The 19,046-nt window shown below is 38.3% G+C and overlaps 1 pseudogene; it reads right to left on the bottom strand.

Moving 5' to 3' along the window:
• Positions 1 to 1,817: 1,817 nt before the first annotated feature.
• LOC138166453 (bcl-2 homologous antagonist/killer-like) lies at positions 1,818 to 2,962 on the bottom strand (annotated as a pseudogene).
• Between the last annotated feature and the right edge of the window lie 16,084 nt (positions 2,963 to 19,046).

Raw genomic sequence — 19,046 nt, 5'->3', positions numbered from 1 at the left:
TGACTTCACACATATAACTGATATCATGTTGCTTACCTTCTCAATGAATAGGGGAAGAGTAAGAGGAAGGGAAAGAATTTGGAACTTATTTTTTTTTAAATCAACGTTAAAAAAAAAGAAATAAAAAGGGAAAAAATGACTTTCTTCTATAATACTGACCTACCCTAACTAGAACCAAACATGACAATAAATCAATAAAACTAACATTGACTTTTTTGTGGAATTGCATGTTTATTATAAAAAATCCTTAAGGTGCTCTTCAAGGCCATCCATATGATAGGCAATTTGGAAGCTTTAGAGGGTAGGGCTGAGTTTTCAGTGTCCCCTACCCCTATCCACTGTGCCCTGGACCAATCTGGCTCTTGTCTCAGGGTTTATGGATACCCCACAAATTGCATTTTAGTGTACAGGTATGTACAGGTATTCCACAGGTATGCAGAGACAGGATCAGGGTTGAGATCCCTCCCCATTCTTTCTAGTCTTTGGCCTAAGTGGCTATTGTGGCCAGGATGGGGATGGGGTGGGAAGGAAAGGACATGGCAGTCTAATGGATTGCAGTAGTAGGGTTTGGGTCAAGGTCAGCATGGGAGGATAGGGTAGAAAACAGAATGATGAGTAGAGGGGCTGGAGCAAGCTAGGTGAGGGTTAGCAAGTAAGCAAGTTGGACTCTGGGTGGGGGGGAGGTCTCCTTTTTGGGAGGTAAAGGGAGGTGGTGTCCCCACAGGCCCAAGAAATCTGAGAGAATGACTAGTTACAAGAGCAGCCTGATCAGAGCTGGTGGAAGCAGGGTAAGGAGTATCTTCAGATCTCCTTCATGAGCCTCAGTTTCCCCATGAGTAAAATGAAGAGATTATACTAGATGGTCTCTAAGTCCTCTCCTCTGCCCCTTTGAGTCTATGAATCTAATCCTGGCTCTGATGCTAATCTTATTATGGGAGTCCATTACTTCCCTTCTTCCATGTCTCAGTTTCCCTCTCTATAAAAGGAAGTTGGATTAAACTGACTCCAAGGTGCCTTCCAATTTTAAAAAGTCTGTAAATCTAATCTGAGTTTTGCCACTAACTCTGAGACCATGACTAAGTCAATCTTCTTCTCTGAGCCTCAGTTTTCCTGCTTTTTAAAGTGAGTGGGCTAGACTAGATGACCCCTAAGGTCCCTACCAGCTCCAATATTCTAAACTTGCTTTTCAAGCCCTTGGTGGGAGGGATATTTCCAAATAGTATCTGTACTAGATAACTATTGGCTAACATGATGTCCCCATCATCAAGAGTCATCTAGGTCTTGGGGAAGGGGAGAAGGGGAAAAGAGGGGAAGGTAAGCAAACTAAGCAATTATAAACAACTAAAATATATAAAAAAAAAACCTCTTCGCAGAGATAAGTAGTTTTAACCTCCAAATCGATAAAGAAGTAAAAAGCCCTATTTTGAGGTTTCCCAGAGATCTTTATATGTGTGTGTTTGTGCATGTGTGTGTGTGTGCATACACATACACATACACACACAGAGATCTCTGGGATGTATGTGTGTGATGTGTGTGTGTTTTGAGGGGAGGGAGTGGAGGTTGCACTCACACAGCTGTGGCCTTCTCTCTGATCCCAAAGAGAAAGTCCTATAAGTGCCATGAAGGGCTAGGGCAGGGTACTCTGTACCCCCTGGCTCCCAGGTAGGAAAGATGCCTGGAGGCTTGGGGTGACCACCATCCTCCTGGCTGATCTGTCATAGCAGCACAGGGCTGTTCTTTTCATCTGGGAGGAAAAAAGGAGATGATGAGAAAGACTTAGGGCTTATGTCTTCATGAAAGGCCTCCCCTTCCTGGAGTCAGGGTTGGAAGAATCTTTGAATAATGAATTGATCCAAGAGCACAATAGCCAACACTGTCATCACCCACAAAATGAAGTTGTTAGAGAGCTGCCACCCAGCTCTTATTCTGGGCAATTGTAAGGGTTATGGGATTTAAAGATCTTCCATGCCCCGTTGGACTTGCTGACGTAGCAGGAAGGGGCGGAGCAAGAGGAAGCGGAAGCCAAGCTAGCGCTCTTTCGGTGGCTGGCGGTGGTGGTGACGGCGGCAGCAGCAGAGGCAGTGGCAGCGCGAAGCCCTTTTTGAGTTAGAACTGCTAAGGACTTTCTGCTAAGGACTCCTGCTGAGGACTGCCAGGGGCCGGAGCTGCTGGGAGTGCGCTTCCAGGACGCTGGGTGGTTGCTGTGCGTGGGGAGAGGAGGACCTTTGCCTGAGGTAGCCTGTTCTGTTTTAAAGGCTTGAAAATGTGGGTGCTTTCTACTTTATCTACCTGTGCCAATGTCATAACTACTCTGATGGCTTTCACTTTCTGGTTTTGGGACTCAGTCTTTTGGTATCTTAATAAATTTTCTAGTTTATTTCCTCATATGGCAAACATGACGTATTTTCTAATGAATAATTATATCAGCATATTTGTAATCTCTATAGGCATTGTGAATATGGCATTGCTGATACAGCAATCCATCAAGCAATGCAATGTTGGAGCATGAAGTCAGCCACGAAGCGAGCCACGCATCCCAGGAAGGCAGTCAGGTCCCACTGATAAACATGTAGGGCCAACCAGTAGCCAAAGCCCAACAATGCCACCACTCGGCCCCAGGTTATGCCATTCTCAAATAGACTGTAGGTGATCATGGTGAAGTACTGGTAGGAGATTTCTGAGGTGGGCTTCAAACTCTGCAGCATGGCCTTGAACTCAGAGTCATACCTACAGCTGATGTCATCTCCAGTGATGGGCAGTTGTCGGCCAACCTATTCAGTTGTGCTGCTGAGCTCTTGGGGCAGGTCTCTGGGTCTACAGGGGCAGCTTCTCCCTCAGGTTCCTGCTCTTGTTGATGGCACTAGTAGACATAGCTTCCAAAAACATCTTCAGTCTGCCTGGCCACCTGTTCCTCTGCAGTAGATGAGGGGACTAGAACCTAGCTCACCCACCTAGAAACCATGCTATGAATGATGGTGTCAGCCCTGGCCCTGCTTCCCCTGTGTCCCCAGGAACAGAAACCCTAAGGTTCCAGCTTCCAGAAACTGGAAGCAGCAGCAGCAGAAAGCAATTTAAATTAACATCAGGCACTATACTATGAATTGAAAATACAAAAACAAAAATGAAAAATAAGAAATCCCTGCCCTCAAGGAACTTACATCTTACCAACTGACACACTGTAAGGGTTATGGGATTTAAAGATCTTCCATGCCCCATTGGACTTGCTGATGTAGCAGGAAGGGGTGGGGCAAGAGGAAGTGGAAGCCAAGCTAGAGTTCCTGCAGTGACTAGCAGTGGCGGCGATGGCGGCAGCAGCGGCAGAGGCAGTGGCAGCGGTAGTGGTAGTGGTAGTGACAAGGTGGAGGTGGAGGTGCGAACCCCTTTTTGAGCCAGCCAGAATTTCTGCTAAGGATTCCTGCTGAGGACTGCCAGGGGCCGGAGCTGCTAGGAGCACGCTTCCTGGACGCTGAGTTTGCTGTGAGTTAGTAGAGGAAGACCTTTGCCTGAGGTAGCCTGTTCTGTTTTAAAGGCTTGAGAATGTGGGTGCTTTCTACTTTATCTACCTGTGCCAATTTCATAACTACTCTGATGGCTTTGACTTTCTGGTTTTGGGACTCAGTCTTTTGGTATTTTAACAAATTTTAATAAATTGTTATTTTAATAAATGTTCTAGCTTCATCCTTTAAGTATTCATATAGCAAGCCTGATATATTTTGTGATTAATAACCACATCAGCATATTTTTAATTGCCGTAGGCATTGTGAATATTGCATTGCTGATACACACACCAAGCACAGAAGTATACTGGCACAAAAATATGCTAAATAAATGCCAGGTAATGATAGGGGGTGATAAAGACCCTAGAACCAAGGGAAATTATAAATGCTTTATGTGGAAGTTACCTGAGCTTAGTTTTAAGAAAATAAGAGATTGTGAGAGGCAATGGCATTCAGGGAATGCTGGACAAGCAGCACAAAAATGTAGAAATGGGATATAATGTAGATTGTATGTGTTAGTATTAAAAAAAATACAAATGTGGCTAAACCATGGAGTACATTAAAAGAAGCAACCTTCAATCAATCAATATGGAAAGGTAGAATGGAGTCTGGTTAAATGTCAAATAGAAGACTATCAAATTAAATATTTGCAAGCATAGGTTATAGTAGGTAAGTATATCTGTTTAGATTTCCTTGACAATATCATAATTATGATCTATTGAGCCACTTAGGATAGGGATTAAAATAATTTTCTCTTCTTTCATTCTGGTCCAGTCATAACAACAGATCTCAGCAGAAATTCACATGGCTAGACTGAATTAGTTTTCTATTGTTAAGAAATTTAGGTCTGTCTCCTTGATTAAGAAATTGAGTTGTCCAGAAGTCAATAAAATAAAAATAAATTTCAAAATTGGGATACTGTCCTTCTCTGTCCCCTGGCTTTTCTGGTTTCCTTCAAGTCTCAACTCAAATGCCAGCCTCTGCAAAAAGCCTTTCCTGATTACTGTTGATGATAGTATTTTCCCTCTGTTGACTATCTCCAATTTATCTGTACAATTGTTATACTGTTTTATATAAATTCATAATATTTATATAATATATTTTATTTGCACACAAGTGTTTACATGTTCTCTCCCAATTAGACTAAGTGCCTGGAGAGTGGGGACTCTTTTACCTTTCTTTGCATCCCCAACATAGCATAGTTCCTAGAACATGGTCGGTGCTTGATAACTGTTGATTGATTGATTGATTCATAGACGCCTAATTTAAAAAATGGTTGCTAGTTGAATAAAGGAATGAATGAATGTTCTTCCTGAAAGGAGGGAAAGCCAACAGCAACTCTACTTACTGTCTTTCTGGTGGTTAGAGCAACTATTAGGTAGCAAAGATAGGATGATGGACACCCAGATGAAGTTTCTTTTCTCTGTTTATTTCTGTCTCTTTCTGTCTCTGTCTGTCTCTCTCTCTTTCTCTGTGTGTGTGCATGTGTCTCCCCTCATTTGTTTCTATGTCTAGAGGGTACCATGTCATAACATCCCCAATTAGGTTAAAACAGTATAAGCCCCATCCCAAAGTCTATTGGTATGGGACTCTCTCCTTATAGACAGAGATGAAGTGCCTGTCTTGTGTGAGGGATGTGGCAGAGATGCAAGAGCTTCAGTTCTTGGTTACTTTTAGGATTCTCTAAGCAAGAAGCCCCTCTGAGGGTCCCTCTGGGAACATTTCAAGTCTTTTTTGAGCATTGAGTCACTTTGGACTACCCAGCCTTTCAGTTTGAAGGGAGAATACAGAAGAAGCTAACCCCACTTCAGGTTACTGAAAAAAAAGAATGGAAAGCTGGAGAGGAGCTGGCAGTCTCCATCATGTCCCTATTCCCAGATTGCTACTGCAGAGATCTGGGAGAGTCTCCCCTTGCCTGAGATGTAAGACTCTCTGACTCTGACTCTCTCTCTCTCTCTCTCTCTCTCTCTCATCATTCCTTTTCTATTGTCTGGTATATATTCTCCTACATATCTTCCATATCTTCTCTAATTTCTGTTTTGTGACAATTTACATAAAAGGGTCTCTTTGCTATTTGCTGTATATATTCATAGTGGAACTATGTAAACTAGTGTTTAGTGGGAAAGGGGCCAAGCCTTGGATATAAAGATTCAGGTCCTCCTCTCCCAAAAAATTAAAAAATGATCAGAAGTTAGCTCAAACCCAATCATATCCCCTAGATAAACAATACTTAAAGGAGCAGATAGATATAATTCCATCCCAATACCCTCTCTTTCTCTCTCTGAGGAGAGTGGTATTGGCCCCAAATTCCTGTTTCTTCTCCTGGAAAGAATCAAACCTTCTTTGAAGAAGGGGCAGGGGTAGAAGAGACAAGAAAGATCTATTTTGCCTTCCTTAAAGTGTCCTCACTACATGTATAAGACCTCTTTCTTCCTTACAGAGTTCATCTAATTTGATTGCATTTACAGTAATATCTGTGTGATTTTTATGTCTAGAGTTACTCAAGAATTATTATATTCTCAGTTCAAACCACAGGATTATAGACTTCTATCTGGAAAATCCTTAAAATTTATTGTTTAACCTCTTCGTGTTATAGATGAGACACAGAGAGCTTATGTGACTTGTCCAGTATTGCTCAAATCTAAGGTGACAGTGCCTAGATTCAAACCAATGTGCTCTGATTGCAAACTCATCACTCTTCCCATTGTGCCATGGAACTCAATCCCACAAGTACTTATTAAGTACTTATTATGAATATTCCAGGCACAGTGGTAGGCATGAAGAATACAAAGACAAAAACAAAACAGTCCCTGCCCTCAAGGACATTCTACAGAAATATAAGTTCCATTTGCAGGGTGTGTGTGTGTTTGTGTGTGTGTGTGTGTGTGTGTGTGTGCGCACGCACGTGCGCACGCCCGCACATGCATGTGTGTTTTGTAGATCTGCATATATATTTTAACTCAACTAGAAAATTTTCCCCAAAGTCCCTTTACACTTAAAAATGTAGTAGATGTGTTTTCTCCTTTTTCTTAAACAAAATGATATTTCTTTTTTTTCCAGTTGAGTTCAACCATCCAAGCATCTATCTTGTGGTCTATTTTTTAATGATCCCCAAATCTCTTCTCAGAAGAGCACATTTAATAAGCAATGCCTTTTGCTTTATTTCCTTTATTGTTTCTTGAGGAACAGAAGGTAGTTCTGTTCCCTTCATGCTTTCTTTTAAAAGCTAAGTAAGATTCTGATACTTATCCACACATTTTAATGAAACTTGTCAGAAACATTATTAAACTTTGTAGGACATAAAGAAAAAACAAGAACCTTCTACACCATTATCACAAAATTAATTTGTGATCAGACTAGGCATGAGTCAGATCCCACTCTTTTTCAAGAGGGTCTAAAAACCACAGTATTCTGAAGTCTTTTTCCTTTTAGGTCTGTGCTAAACTTGCTAAGAATGGCTTTTTGAGAACTGCATGTGCAGACAGTGTGATAGTGAGTTTGGAGAGTTTTTCTGAAGATGCTTGAGTATAAGATGCCATTCCTAGAATTAAACTTGAAGACTCAGAATTTATGGTCATAAGTCCAAAACCATTTTGCATTTCTATGAGATTTGATTGCATTTTCTAGAAATGGCAAAATGTTCCTTTTGAATAAAGTAGGTTAAAGCTCACAATTACATGTATGCTAAAAATGTACTCCTGAATGATGTTATTACAGTGTGTGTGTGTGTGTAAGCACTATCTCAAAAGAGAAAACAAGTGACATTCACAAACTGAAGTTATTCAGACTGTATGTTAATAGCTTGCCATACTGCAATCCTTTCCAGATCAGTGGTTTTTCTTTGTTCATCCTCTAACAGTCTAAAAAATATCTGTCTTCTCTTTGACTTAACATTGTCCTTTTCCCCTCAAAGAACAGAGTGTAAATGAAAATAGCATTACTTTTTAATTATTGGGTCTAATATTTGCATTGGTGGACATGCTTTGGTCTCTCAGAACACTCATCATATTTCATGAATCTATTTCAGAACAAGTTCAGGAGCATTAGAGATTTTCACAGATAATTCTTAATGATTCATTGATAGGGACTTGTGAAATTAACAAGAACTGTGGAACACAGGCTGTGCATGATGATTCAGCTGAAAAAAAAAAACAACTCCTCTAGAAAATAACATAAAATGAATCAGAGAATTTATAAATTTGAACCATTAAGGAGGCATGTGCCTCTTGAGAAATGTCATTCTTTCAATACAACCTAAGTGATGAACAAAGCAAGAACTGAATTGTCCTCATTATTACTGCAGAACTTCTCTACATAATTAGTCTTTTTATTTTATTTTTTATATACTGAATGATATGTTTTGCATAAGACTATGTGGCCACCTTAGTAATAAATTGTTATGTTGTTGTGAATGTTATGCTTTAGTTTATTGCTGAATGAATAGAGTTCATTATAGTATGTGATCAGACCCTTGAAATTATTCACAGCAGCAGTCCTCAGGTGTGCTGCCATGATTGGTGCTATACTGTCTCAAATAGAAAACAAAGATATGATTTGATTCTATGAGAATTGTATAACTAAATCATCATTGGGTGTTAGATTTTATTGCATCATACCTCGGCTTGATGTGGTTGTAAGAAAAAATAGCTTAAAACTTAGGGAGCCAAGTATGGTAGAGGAAAGAGCACTGACCCTATAGTGAGTAGATGTGGGTTCAAATACTACCTGATATTTACTACCTGTGCTGCTGTTTACTACCTCCATGACTTTGTACTTAACTTTGGCTAGACCTCAAAGGGGTTGATGGAATAAATGGTCCCTGTGAGGTTCCTTCCAGTTCTAGATATATTTCATTAAAATGGTATAAGGTGGTTTTAAGCAGAAGTATCAAATATGTCACAATACTGCTAAGTGCAACCTGAACCAGATTAAAAAGTAGTTGGGAAATATTGAACAAAATAAATAAAAATCCAATAGACTATTGATCATTTTAATATGAGAGTTTCTAAGTGAATGTGCATCTCATAGCCACCTTCATGCATGATTTAGTGTTTCTATTTGAGTCTGACACCACTACTCTTAAAAACACTTTTTTCCTAATTAAATTCCCTCTTGGCAGAAATTATGTGTGCTTTTTGCTTCATGAAATTTGGAAATGTAAAGGTTTTTAAGTATACTTTTAATTTGGCCCCAGCTTGGCCATTTTATTGTGAGGAAAAATCACATAGTTGACTGAGGCTATAAAATTTAGCTGAGACGTCCAATAATTGACTCAAGAAGATTTTAACTGGTTAGGAGTAAAAGAACTCTGGTTCTATTTTAAGATAACCATTTGCTAACTCCTGTCTATGTCTGATGATCGATTTACAACTTGATTTGATATAATTTTTCTCTTCCTGTTATCTTTTGACACATAAACCTCCTTTCTCCCTTTTGTGTGCTATAAGTTTTATAAGTTTATCTATGAAATATAAATCTTCCCCTTTTTCTTTTGACAATGGTATCTTTCTTTTCCTCTGATGTAATTCATAACTATATAAGAAAACTTAGTCTATTGTCCAGAGATAAAGTCTGTGTTCAGAGCAAAATAATACTAAAACTTGGTTTTAATGTCTCTTCTCTTTTAATATGTCTCTTTAATGTGTGTTGATAAGTACCATTTGTTGGAGTATCTATTAACAAACCATTGGATAGTTCTATAACAAAGATAGCATCAGTCATTCAACATTCCCAATTCTAGGATAGGATTGTGCAGACATATTGCTTTTTCAAGGGACAAATCAGAATTGAATCAAGGAAGTCCTTCCATGATAGTAAAAAGAATCAACTACACAGTCAGTCACTCAATTCTTTAGGGGGCCCAGTTTCCTGGCTATTGTTCTGACTAGAGCCAAATGAAGATGGGACAAGTTATTATGCCAAAATATTCCTATTTCTGACTCAGCCACATGTAATTATTATGGTGCCAAGTATGGCTACACCAGCAGGATCCTATTACTAGAGATTTTGAAATGGAAAGGAACTTTTTCACATTTTTTACTCAGAAGTCCATAGTTTAATCATAATATGCTACTAATCATAGCAATCAAGGGTAGCATGATCTTAGGCAGGTCACATGACCTCTCAGTATTCCCTGGAAACTCTCCAAGGCTATAATCCATCAACAAATTAATAAATATTTGGTAAACACCTATTATGTCTTTTAGCTTTTTTGTTTAAGCATGAGTATACAAAAAAGAACTGAAAGACAATCTGTCATTAAGGAGCTCACAATCACAGGAGACAATATGAGAACAAATATATAGAAACAAGCCATATATGTGATAAATAGGAAATAATAAACAGAAGGAAGACTAGAATTAAGAGGAGTTCCAACAAAAGATGTAACTTTAGTTAGAAATTAAAGGAAGTTACAAAACTAATAGGCAGAGTTGACAAGAGAAGTATGAAGAAACAGCCAGAGAAAATGGCTGGAGCCAAGAGATGGAGTGTATTCTTTATGAAACAACAAGGCCAGGGACACTGGATCCAAGGGTATGTGGCAGAGAGTAAGGTGTAAGAAGGCTATAAAGGTAAGATGGACTTGGGTTGTAAAGGGCTTTGAATGGCAAGCCACTCAGTGGTTTTGTATATGATCCTGGAGGTGATAGGTAGCCACTGGGGTTCATTGAATAAGAGAATGACATAATTGGACTCACTCTAGCAAAAATTACTGTGGTGGCTGAATGGAGGATTCACTGGAGTGGGGAGAGGGAACACTTGAGGTAGGGAATTCCACCAGTAGCCTACTGCAAAAATCCAGGCTTACTAGCTATGTGACTCTAGGCAAATCACTTAACTCTGTTTACCTCAGTTCCTCATCTGTAAAATGAGTTGGAAAAGGAAATGGCAAACCATTGTGGTATCTTTGTAATGTAGTGACAGTGAGACTACCTCTACTGCAGACAATCAGAAAACTAATCAGTGGGAATTAAGGAAAAAATATGGTTCAACAAATGAGCCAAAGAGGCCAAATCTAGAATCTGGCAATATGGGCCTAAAATTGTCTCCATATCACCTTCCATGTTCTCTAAAAGTGATACTGAAATCAGGGGATTGCTGGACATCTGAAGCAGTCTTAATCCTAATAAGGAAAAAACTCCTAACAAAATAAATTCACAGCATTAATTTATCAAGAACAAGGCACTAATGCAATGTTGTGAAGTAAAGCAGAGGCAGTAACCTAGACTGGACCTTCTCTCGCGTAAGACTAAACTTCACATAAAGGTCTACACACATTCCAGGGGAAGAAGGATTATGAATTAACACCATTATAACAGCTTGGAGAGAAAATACAAATGCCACATTATTCAAAGAAAAGGGACTTCACAGAAGAGTCAGGAGCCAGTGTTACATGCTTGCTTAGCTTATTATTTTGCTTATAGAAGAGAGGGAGGGAGGGAGGGAGGGAGGGAAAAGGGGAGATAGAGACAAAGAGAGAGAGAGACAGAAAGAGAGAGAGAAGGAGAGAGAGAGAGAGAGAGAGAGAGAGAGAGAGAGAGAGAGAGAGAGAATTTCTGAAGTCATTACTGCCTTGTCAAGGAAAGACTGACTGCTAAATTATTTTTTTTTAATTTCTTGATCAATACTCACTGAAATTATAAGCAAAGGAAAGAATGAGAGAATCATCCTGAGTAGCCTCACTCATCCCAAGGCTATCATTTTAGAAAGTTATTTTTTTCTCTACATCACTTCACAAACTATTTTGGCTAAGATCAAGTAGAACAATGTGTTCTCTGGAAGAATTATGTAAAGAATATATCACTTGGTTTAATTGGACTTCCTATGGTTCAGAATTTCAATGCTTCCCTAAAGAAATTCAAACTTATGAAACATCCAAATATAAAACAAAGAAAACATTTACCTGTCATTCCTTTTTTCCCTGAGATTTCTCGTTATAATTCATATATTTTATAATGACAAAATTTAGGAGCTAGAAGGAACCTTAGAGAGTTTGTAGTCCAAATTCCTTATTTTATAGGACAAGAATCTTGCCTAGATTCATTTTAAATGACCTGTTCCAAATCACACATCCTGATAATTTTTGCAAATAATGCAAAACAGTGCTGTTCTCTCCCAGCTTGGCTGCCACACTCTATAGGCCTGCCACAGGATCTTTCATTTCAGGATTGAAAAGTGACTTTCAAATAATTATCACTGTCCTCTTCTCAACAGAACTTTGAAAGTCAATAACCATGCACTTAATGTTCCAGAATACCTGCATGATCATGTTTACTATAAAATTCATATTTATTAATAATACTGAAATCAACAGCTTGAATTAAACCTTTAAGGTCAACAAACTGGAAGGGAGACTGAGAGGCAAAAGTCTCGGTACTATTGAAATATATCTCATTACAGAGTGCAAAGCTCAATTTGAATTGACTAAGGTCACAGTGACACAGGGATAAAACTGTGCTGAATCTCTGTTTCTCATTCTCTTGACTGAATCTCAACCTCCTTTCTGTCATTTAAGGGAAGAACACTGCACATCATGGGTCATGCATGTGCAAAGAAACAAACATCATATGAGTAAAACAAGAAGATTCAAGTTGACTTTTCTCTACATTCACTGAAACCCTGCTTTTTCAGAAAAGTCCACTCATATGCCTCATTATGCCAAAGGGTCAAGGACAAATTACATGTCTGAATATCAAAAAATCATGTGATAGAATCTATTTCCTGAAAGTTATATTTCATAAAACTAAATCTAAAGTTTACATATTTGTTGGGATCACTAAAATTTCAATTTTTTAAAGATTTTATTAATTTGGATGTTGCCTCCAACTCTGCAACTTACAACCCCATCCAAGCCTAGACATCCTAGAAGCATGCCAGAACAGACCAGTGAAAAGTAAACTGTATAAAAGTATACTTTAATGAACCTGACCAAAACTCCTTGAAATATATCCATGGATATTCAAAATTAAGTTAAAAACTCCTGCCTTAGAGGAAATTCCTCACTGGGCATTCACTCTCTTGATTGGTTACTATTTCTCCCAAACCATTATATCAAGTTGGGATAGCCCCAGCCACAAGGTTTCACTTCACTTGTTCCCCTTCAACTATCACCACCTCTCCTACCTTCTCCTCCATTTCTGGAACCATGGCCCATGATTACTTCAATGCTTCCATTCATCTTAGTTGGAATATGTCAGTCCATTCCTCTATGGCCCCACTCACCATTTCTTTAACTTTCCAGAACAAAGAGCTCTTCCTTGATCATCACTCCCCTATATGTGTTGGCTTCCATCCTTAGCTCCTTAAGAGTAGGGTCTGTTTTTGCTTTGGAATTTGTATCCCCAGCATCTAGCACAGTCTTTTGAACTTAATAAGACTTAATAAGTGTTTATTTTTCATTCATTTATTCCCTTAGAAACCATAATAATCTTGTCCTTGCCTGGGGATCATCCACATCTGAAATTATAGTGGCCCTGAACCTACCTCCATTTTTCTTTTATATTTATAATTTTTAATGAGTGGAAGGGAAATTTCATCAGGAGGTCTTTAAGATGCCTTTCCCCCAATTGGGAGTAAGTTCAAGTTTAAAGCTTTCAATTCTTGTCAAGCAAAGATGTTTCTTCATAAATCCTGAAGTTTTAACATTATGATTTTCACATTTACTTAGCACAAGGAAACCCTGTATAGTTTTAAATTCGTATTTAATTCAGACTTTACACAATAAAATTATTGCTGTGGATACACAGTTCTTGTGAAGCTCTTCTGGGGCTATCATCTGAAAGCCACATAAGCCCCAGCACAGAAGCTCCATGCACTGTCAAAGGCATAGTTTTGCAATTCCAGGAAAAATAATTAGGCATACAGCACTCCGAGGTATAGGTGAAAGCAAAAATTCATCCAACCACTGAGACAAAAAAAAAAAACAACAGAATGTCAAGCAGTAATTCTTTCAGACACACCCCAAAAGCAACAAGAGCTAAGTCTTTGGAAATGATGTGAAAGGGTTAGTGAAATTATTTATAGCATATTCATAATTGTCCCTAAAGGGCAGTGATAAGATAGGCCTGCCTCATGACCCAACCTATTTTACTAAGTAATACATATCCAGGGTCCCTTTTGTTTTTTTTTAAGTTTTATTACTCATTTATACAAAGAGAAAGGACAATGTTATATATATTAAGGTCAAGTATTTACTATATATCATAGTATACATTCAATTCAATAGAAGATTGGACTTGGAATAAAAAAGACCTAGGTTCAAATTCTCCCCCAGCCACTTAGTAACTGTGTGATCCTAAGAAAGTCACAGATTTTCTGAGTCTCAATTTCCTCATCATTGAAATGAGAGATTTGAACTCCATTTCTAAGTCCCTTCCTGCCCTAAATCTAGGATGCTGTGTTCCTATCCAAATGCAAGCATTTACTGAGGGCTTACTTACTATGTGTCAGTCATTGTGCTACATGCTGGCAATATAAAGATAAAAATGAAAGTCCCTGCAGGAGCTTGCATTCTAACAGAGGAAGAAAATTAACAACCTGGGGTATAAATGGACCAATTTTTTCCTGTAGAATTGTTATCCCTTTGCTGCCACATCAGCAGTCTACTCAAGCTATGTGCCATTGCTCCTGTATGTTGATAAAAGGAGAGAAAAGTAGGTAGAAATGCTATAAATAATGGTGGCAAAAATAAGCAAATAGAAATTTAGGAGAAGTAAAGATGGAAAATAATGATATTAATTTTGTTTATTTGGTCTACACTTCTTTAAAATTCAAAAGGATACAACTAAGCTGAATGGACCTAGGCTGTTTCCCTGAGCCAGCCACAGAATCTCCCTAAAACATAGAGCAAATTGTTTAAATGTCAGTGGAGATCTACAAACCCCTCTTGGTTGGGCTTATCAAGTGAAAATGTCTCATTTTTTTTAAGTAGATAAGTAAAATTCCAAATTACTTTCCACACGTGCACACATGCTCACACACACACATACACACTCACACATATACATACATACTACAACACACTCCTCAGTCCAGATACTTCATCTTTCATTTTGAAAATTTGGGTAGAATGTATGAGAAAGTAACAGAACTGACATGCTGACATTCTGCTACATTTCACCACACTTGAAAGATCCCTGACAAGAGACCCTTTACATTTCATTTCCAAAGAAATATGTGACCAGCCTTACAATGGAGGCTCTCAGAACTTTGTAGAGTGTAATAGTGATTACCCTGGCCACCACCACCTGGTGACTAGGAATGTTACATTTAACCCCTCTTCCAGAGCTCTTGGACACCCATAAAAGGGTTTGGGGATGTCTAGTTTCTCTGCCATTGACTCCAGCCCCTACCAAGCGTTCACAGGTTTCACCAAATTATCAAAGGGGTCCATGACACAAAAAAGGCTCCTCTAAAACTATAAATTGTCAACTTGCTGTGGTTTAGAGAAATTTAGAGAACTCCTAAACTTTGTGTTTATTTCAATTTATGTAATTTTTATTTGAAATTTTATAATCATCAATAAATTCAAACATTGCAATATACTAAAAAGGAAATGGAAGAGCATTCTGCAAAAAACTGTGGACTTCTGGTACATATACTCTTCGTCATCACATTCTTCCTGTTACATTTTTGCATAGATTCAGCAAATATTGCATAAGAGCAAGTATAAAAGTGAGGTGGAATTATAAGAGAGAGCTAATCTATCCCCCTCCAACTCTATGGTGCAAAACTTCAGCTGGTCCTATCACTGCTCAGTTATTTTTCTCACCCTTTTGATTCTCTCTGACTCCCAGAAGTGTCTAGGAGACAACAAGGATGATTGTTCTGGAGTCCACACATAGAAGAAACAGTTGAAGGAATTGAAGATGTTTTGCTGAGAGAAGACTCAAAGAAATAGGGCATGAGAGCTATCTCCAAGTATTTGAATGGGCCTCTCATTTTGCAGAGGGATCAGATTTATTCTGTTAAGCTCCAGAAAACAGAAGCAGGAGCAATGAGTACAAAGACACAAATTTAGACTTGATGTCAGGAAAAACTTCTTAATGGTTAGACCTGTTCAGAGGTAGAACAAATTGTCTCAGGAGGAAGTGAATTGCCTCAACCCTTAATTCACTGAAAAAACTGGGGCATTCAGTATGAGTTGTCTTCTCCCCATTTCTTAACTTCAAAACTCTTTGATAGCATCCCTTACTTTCTCCCCTTTCCCAAATCTGAAATAAAGAGGTGACCTTTCTCCATCTTTTCATTTGTCTCCAGGATGCATCCCTGACTCTCCTGGACTTTCTCTACAATTCCAAGGCTCTGGGTTCCTCCCTCTTTTCCTTAGGCCTCCTCTTTTCTGTCCCCTCACCCACTACCTTAGGGGTAACAATTCTCTGTCTGCTTACATTTGTATCCCAAGAAGTTATCATAGAGGCTAGGACAGAAAAAGTGCTTAATAATTGCTTATTGACTTGCATTAACTGTCTATTAGATGTATCAAACAATGACTGGTAGGCATTCCAAATTCAACACTGAATTCATTATCCTTGGAAAACTTACCTCCTTGTTTGCTAATATTTGTAGAAGACACCATCATTATTCTAATCTCTCAAACTGATAACCCCAGCTTGATCCTGAACTTCTCATTCTCCTTTGCCTCAAATACCTTATCAATGGTTAAATCTTTCCATTTTGAATGCTAAAATATCCCTCACATCCAACTTCTGTCTACTCCACAACTACCACCTTAGATTAGACCATCACTTCCTGCCTAGATTATCACAACCTTGTCCTAATTGCCCTCCAGTTCATCCTACACCCTGCTGTCAAAGTAATTTTCCTTAAGTACAGATATGACCATCCAACTCTTATTGAAAAAATCCCAATGGCTCTCTCTGTTGCCTCTGGGTTCAACCAGATCATGTTTTATAGCTTTTCCCAAAATTTTCCCAAGCTACTGTTTCCAGCCTCTTTAGAGATCCTGCACTCTATGACCAAGTAAAACTTGTCTTTTTTTCTTTCTTCCTTACAGACAACATTCCATCTGACTGTGTCTGATGCAGGCAATTCACTCCTTCCTCACTTTCATATCAGATCATTCTTCTCTTCCTTCAAGGCATAGCTCAAACATATTCATCTTCAAAGCTTTTTCTGATACCACTAGTTGTTGCAACAGTCTTCCTTCCAAACATCTTCCTTTCTCCAGTTTCTTCTATCTATATTCTCTTATCCATTTTCCCCTATCTATATCTATACCCTGCCTATTTATATTCTTCATCCATCTCCAAACTAGACCGCCAGTCTCCGTAGGTATCTTGTGCTTTTCTGTCTCGCCAATGTGATAACCATCTTTGTCTCACCTAGGACTCTTCCCCAATTCCATTTGTTGAATAAATATTGGAACTTAAATACAAAGTTATAAAGAAAAAAAACATCATGGGCATAGCAGAACATAAGAGAGGATTCAAAATATGTAACACTAAATTTTCATTTCAAGAAAGCCTGTAAATACTACTCGTTGTGTTGAGAATTGTCCATCTTTTCTTTGTTTCCTTGTGAGTTTTCTTTTTTCTCTGCTGTGCAATTTTTTACTTTGCTCTTTTTCCCCTCCTCCCACCCCCAGTAGGTCACAAGTTTAGATGTTTCCCCATAACTACAGTTATATACATACATATACACATATATCCATGCATATATAGATATATACTTTCCCAACATACTCTTCCCCTGATCTTTGTTTTTATGTTTGTGTATGTATCCATTTTTTAAGGTTCAACTCAATGCCACCTCCTCTAGGATCCTACCCTGATCCTCAGGCCCTGAATAACTGCCCTTGTAAGCCTAAGCAGCACTGTTTTTTAAGCTTCCCAATGTATTTATTATGTATTGCTTTGTAGTTATGTGCATGCTATAATCCCATAATTCACTTTAATCTGCACTGATGTGCTTCATCTAAACTTTCTATCTCTTGCGACACCTCATGAAGTATTTTTCACACCATGGAACTTAAAGAATAGTTATTGGACTTGTTGAATATAAAAGATAACTCTTACTTTATAACAATAATTTAAGCAAAAGGATTTGATACAACTTGTACCTAAGAGTTTGAAATACAGACAGCATTTATCTGAACACAACATCTATTTTTTAAGTGATTCATAGCCAATGAGAACCTGTGGGAGTCTTCTCTATCTAAAGCCCAAACTTCAAAGGTATAATTAAACCCTGGAAATTATGAGGTCATGTTATTTGTCAAATTCCAATTATTGGCGCCCTCATAACACCTCTTTTAGCTAAACTTCAGTTTATGCTTCTTGAAAATTTTGTATTTTGTCCTATTTTAAAATGCTTCTTCTCACAAATGATTCACTTAAATACAAAGTACCCTCAAAAGAAGCAAGCACATGTTTGAACTCTTGAGGCTAGAGTACAAAGATATCTTCTGTTTGTTCCTATGATCAACACTCCATTGTCCTAAGTGAAAGATTGCACCCACTACAATTTCTGAGTAATGCACAATTGCAAGGTAGGCATTTTAATATCCATACATCTAGCTAAGTCAAAATGAAGGAATGAACTGTGCTGACTATTTTCTGGAATCTGGATGACCTTTAGGACCTTCCTGTCACAATCACCATATAAAGCCTTTAGGGCTTATGCTAAAGAAACTACTTAATTACTCCTCCAGATGCTGCTGTCTTGACTTCTACTTGCTATCACCTATTTATTAGCAATACTTCTGTTTTGAGTAGAATAACAGGCTTAGAGGTTGGGCCATGGTCATGTTGAAGCCTAAAATAATATCTTAGGGTGGAGAAGGGAGTGGACAGAATGGTGCCAGAAATGACATTCATTGATATTTGCAGAAAAGATTGTTATTAAAATAGGAATAAATCTTTCAAAGCCATTTAATCCTAACCTCATGCATTCAATCTATAGTTTTCCTCCTCTTTAGAGATAATCTAGAAAAAAGATTAGTCTACACATGATATTTCCATTTTCTCATTTCCAACTCACTTCTCAATATTATGTAATCACACTACTTTTTTTGCCTTTTGGAGGGCAGTTGGGGTTAAGTAACTTGCCCAAGATCACACGGCTAGTTTATTTTTTTGTGGGTGTTAAGTGTCTTAGGCCGGAAGTGAACTCGGGTCCTCCTGACTCTGGGGCTGGCGCTTTTCTCACTGCACCACCTAGCTGCCCCCAAAAAGACGACTTTCAAAGCTACCCCTTGATTGAAATTGCTCTCTCCAAAGTTAAGAATGAATCTCTTAATTCCTAAATATTAATATTTATTCCTAGGTAAAGTATTTTCTTAGTTATCCTCCATGAATTTTCTGTAATAGTTGACTTTTTTTTAAAATCACATTTACCTCTTTGAAATTCTTTCCTCCCTAGATTTTCATGGCACAACTTTATCCTTGTTCTCCTCCTTTGTTTCCAACTGCATTTTCCCTGTCTCCTCTGATGAATTATCATCCATTTCCAGTCTTCTTTGCATTGGTCTATCATAAGACTCAATTTGACCCTTCTCTCTCTCTCTCTCTCTCTCTCTCTCTCTCTCTC

Source organism: Petaurus breviceps, unplaced genomic scaffold, assembly GCF_028583685.1.
Source record: "Petaurus breviceps papuanus isolate PSGF00001 unplaced genomic scaffold, PetGlider_PUasm1.0 224, whole genome shotgun sequence".
In the NCBI taxonomy this organism is placed as follows: Eukaryota; Metazoa; Chordata; class Mammalia; order Diprotodontia; family Petauridae; genus Petaurus; species Petaurus breviceps.
The sequence above is the reverse complement of the archived record's forward strand: the minus strand, read 5'-3'. Positions and strand labels throughout refer to the sequence as shown.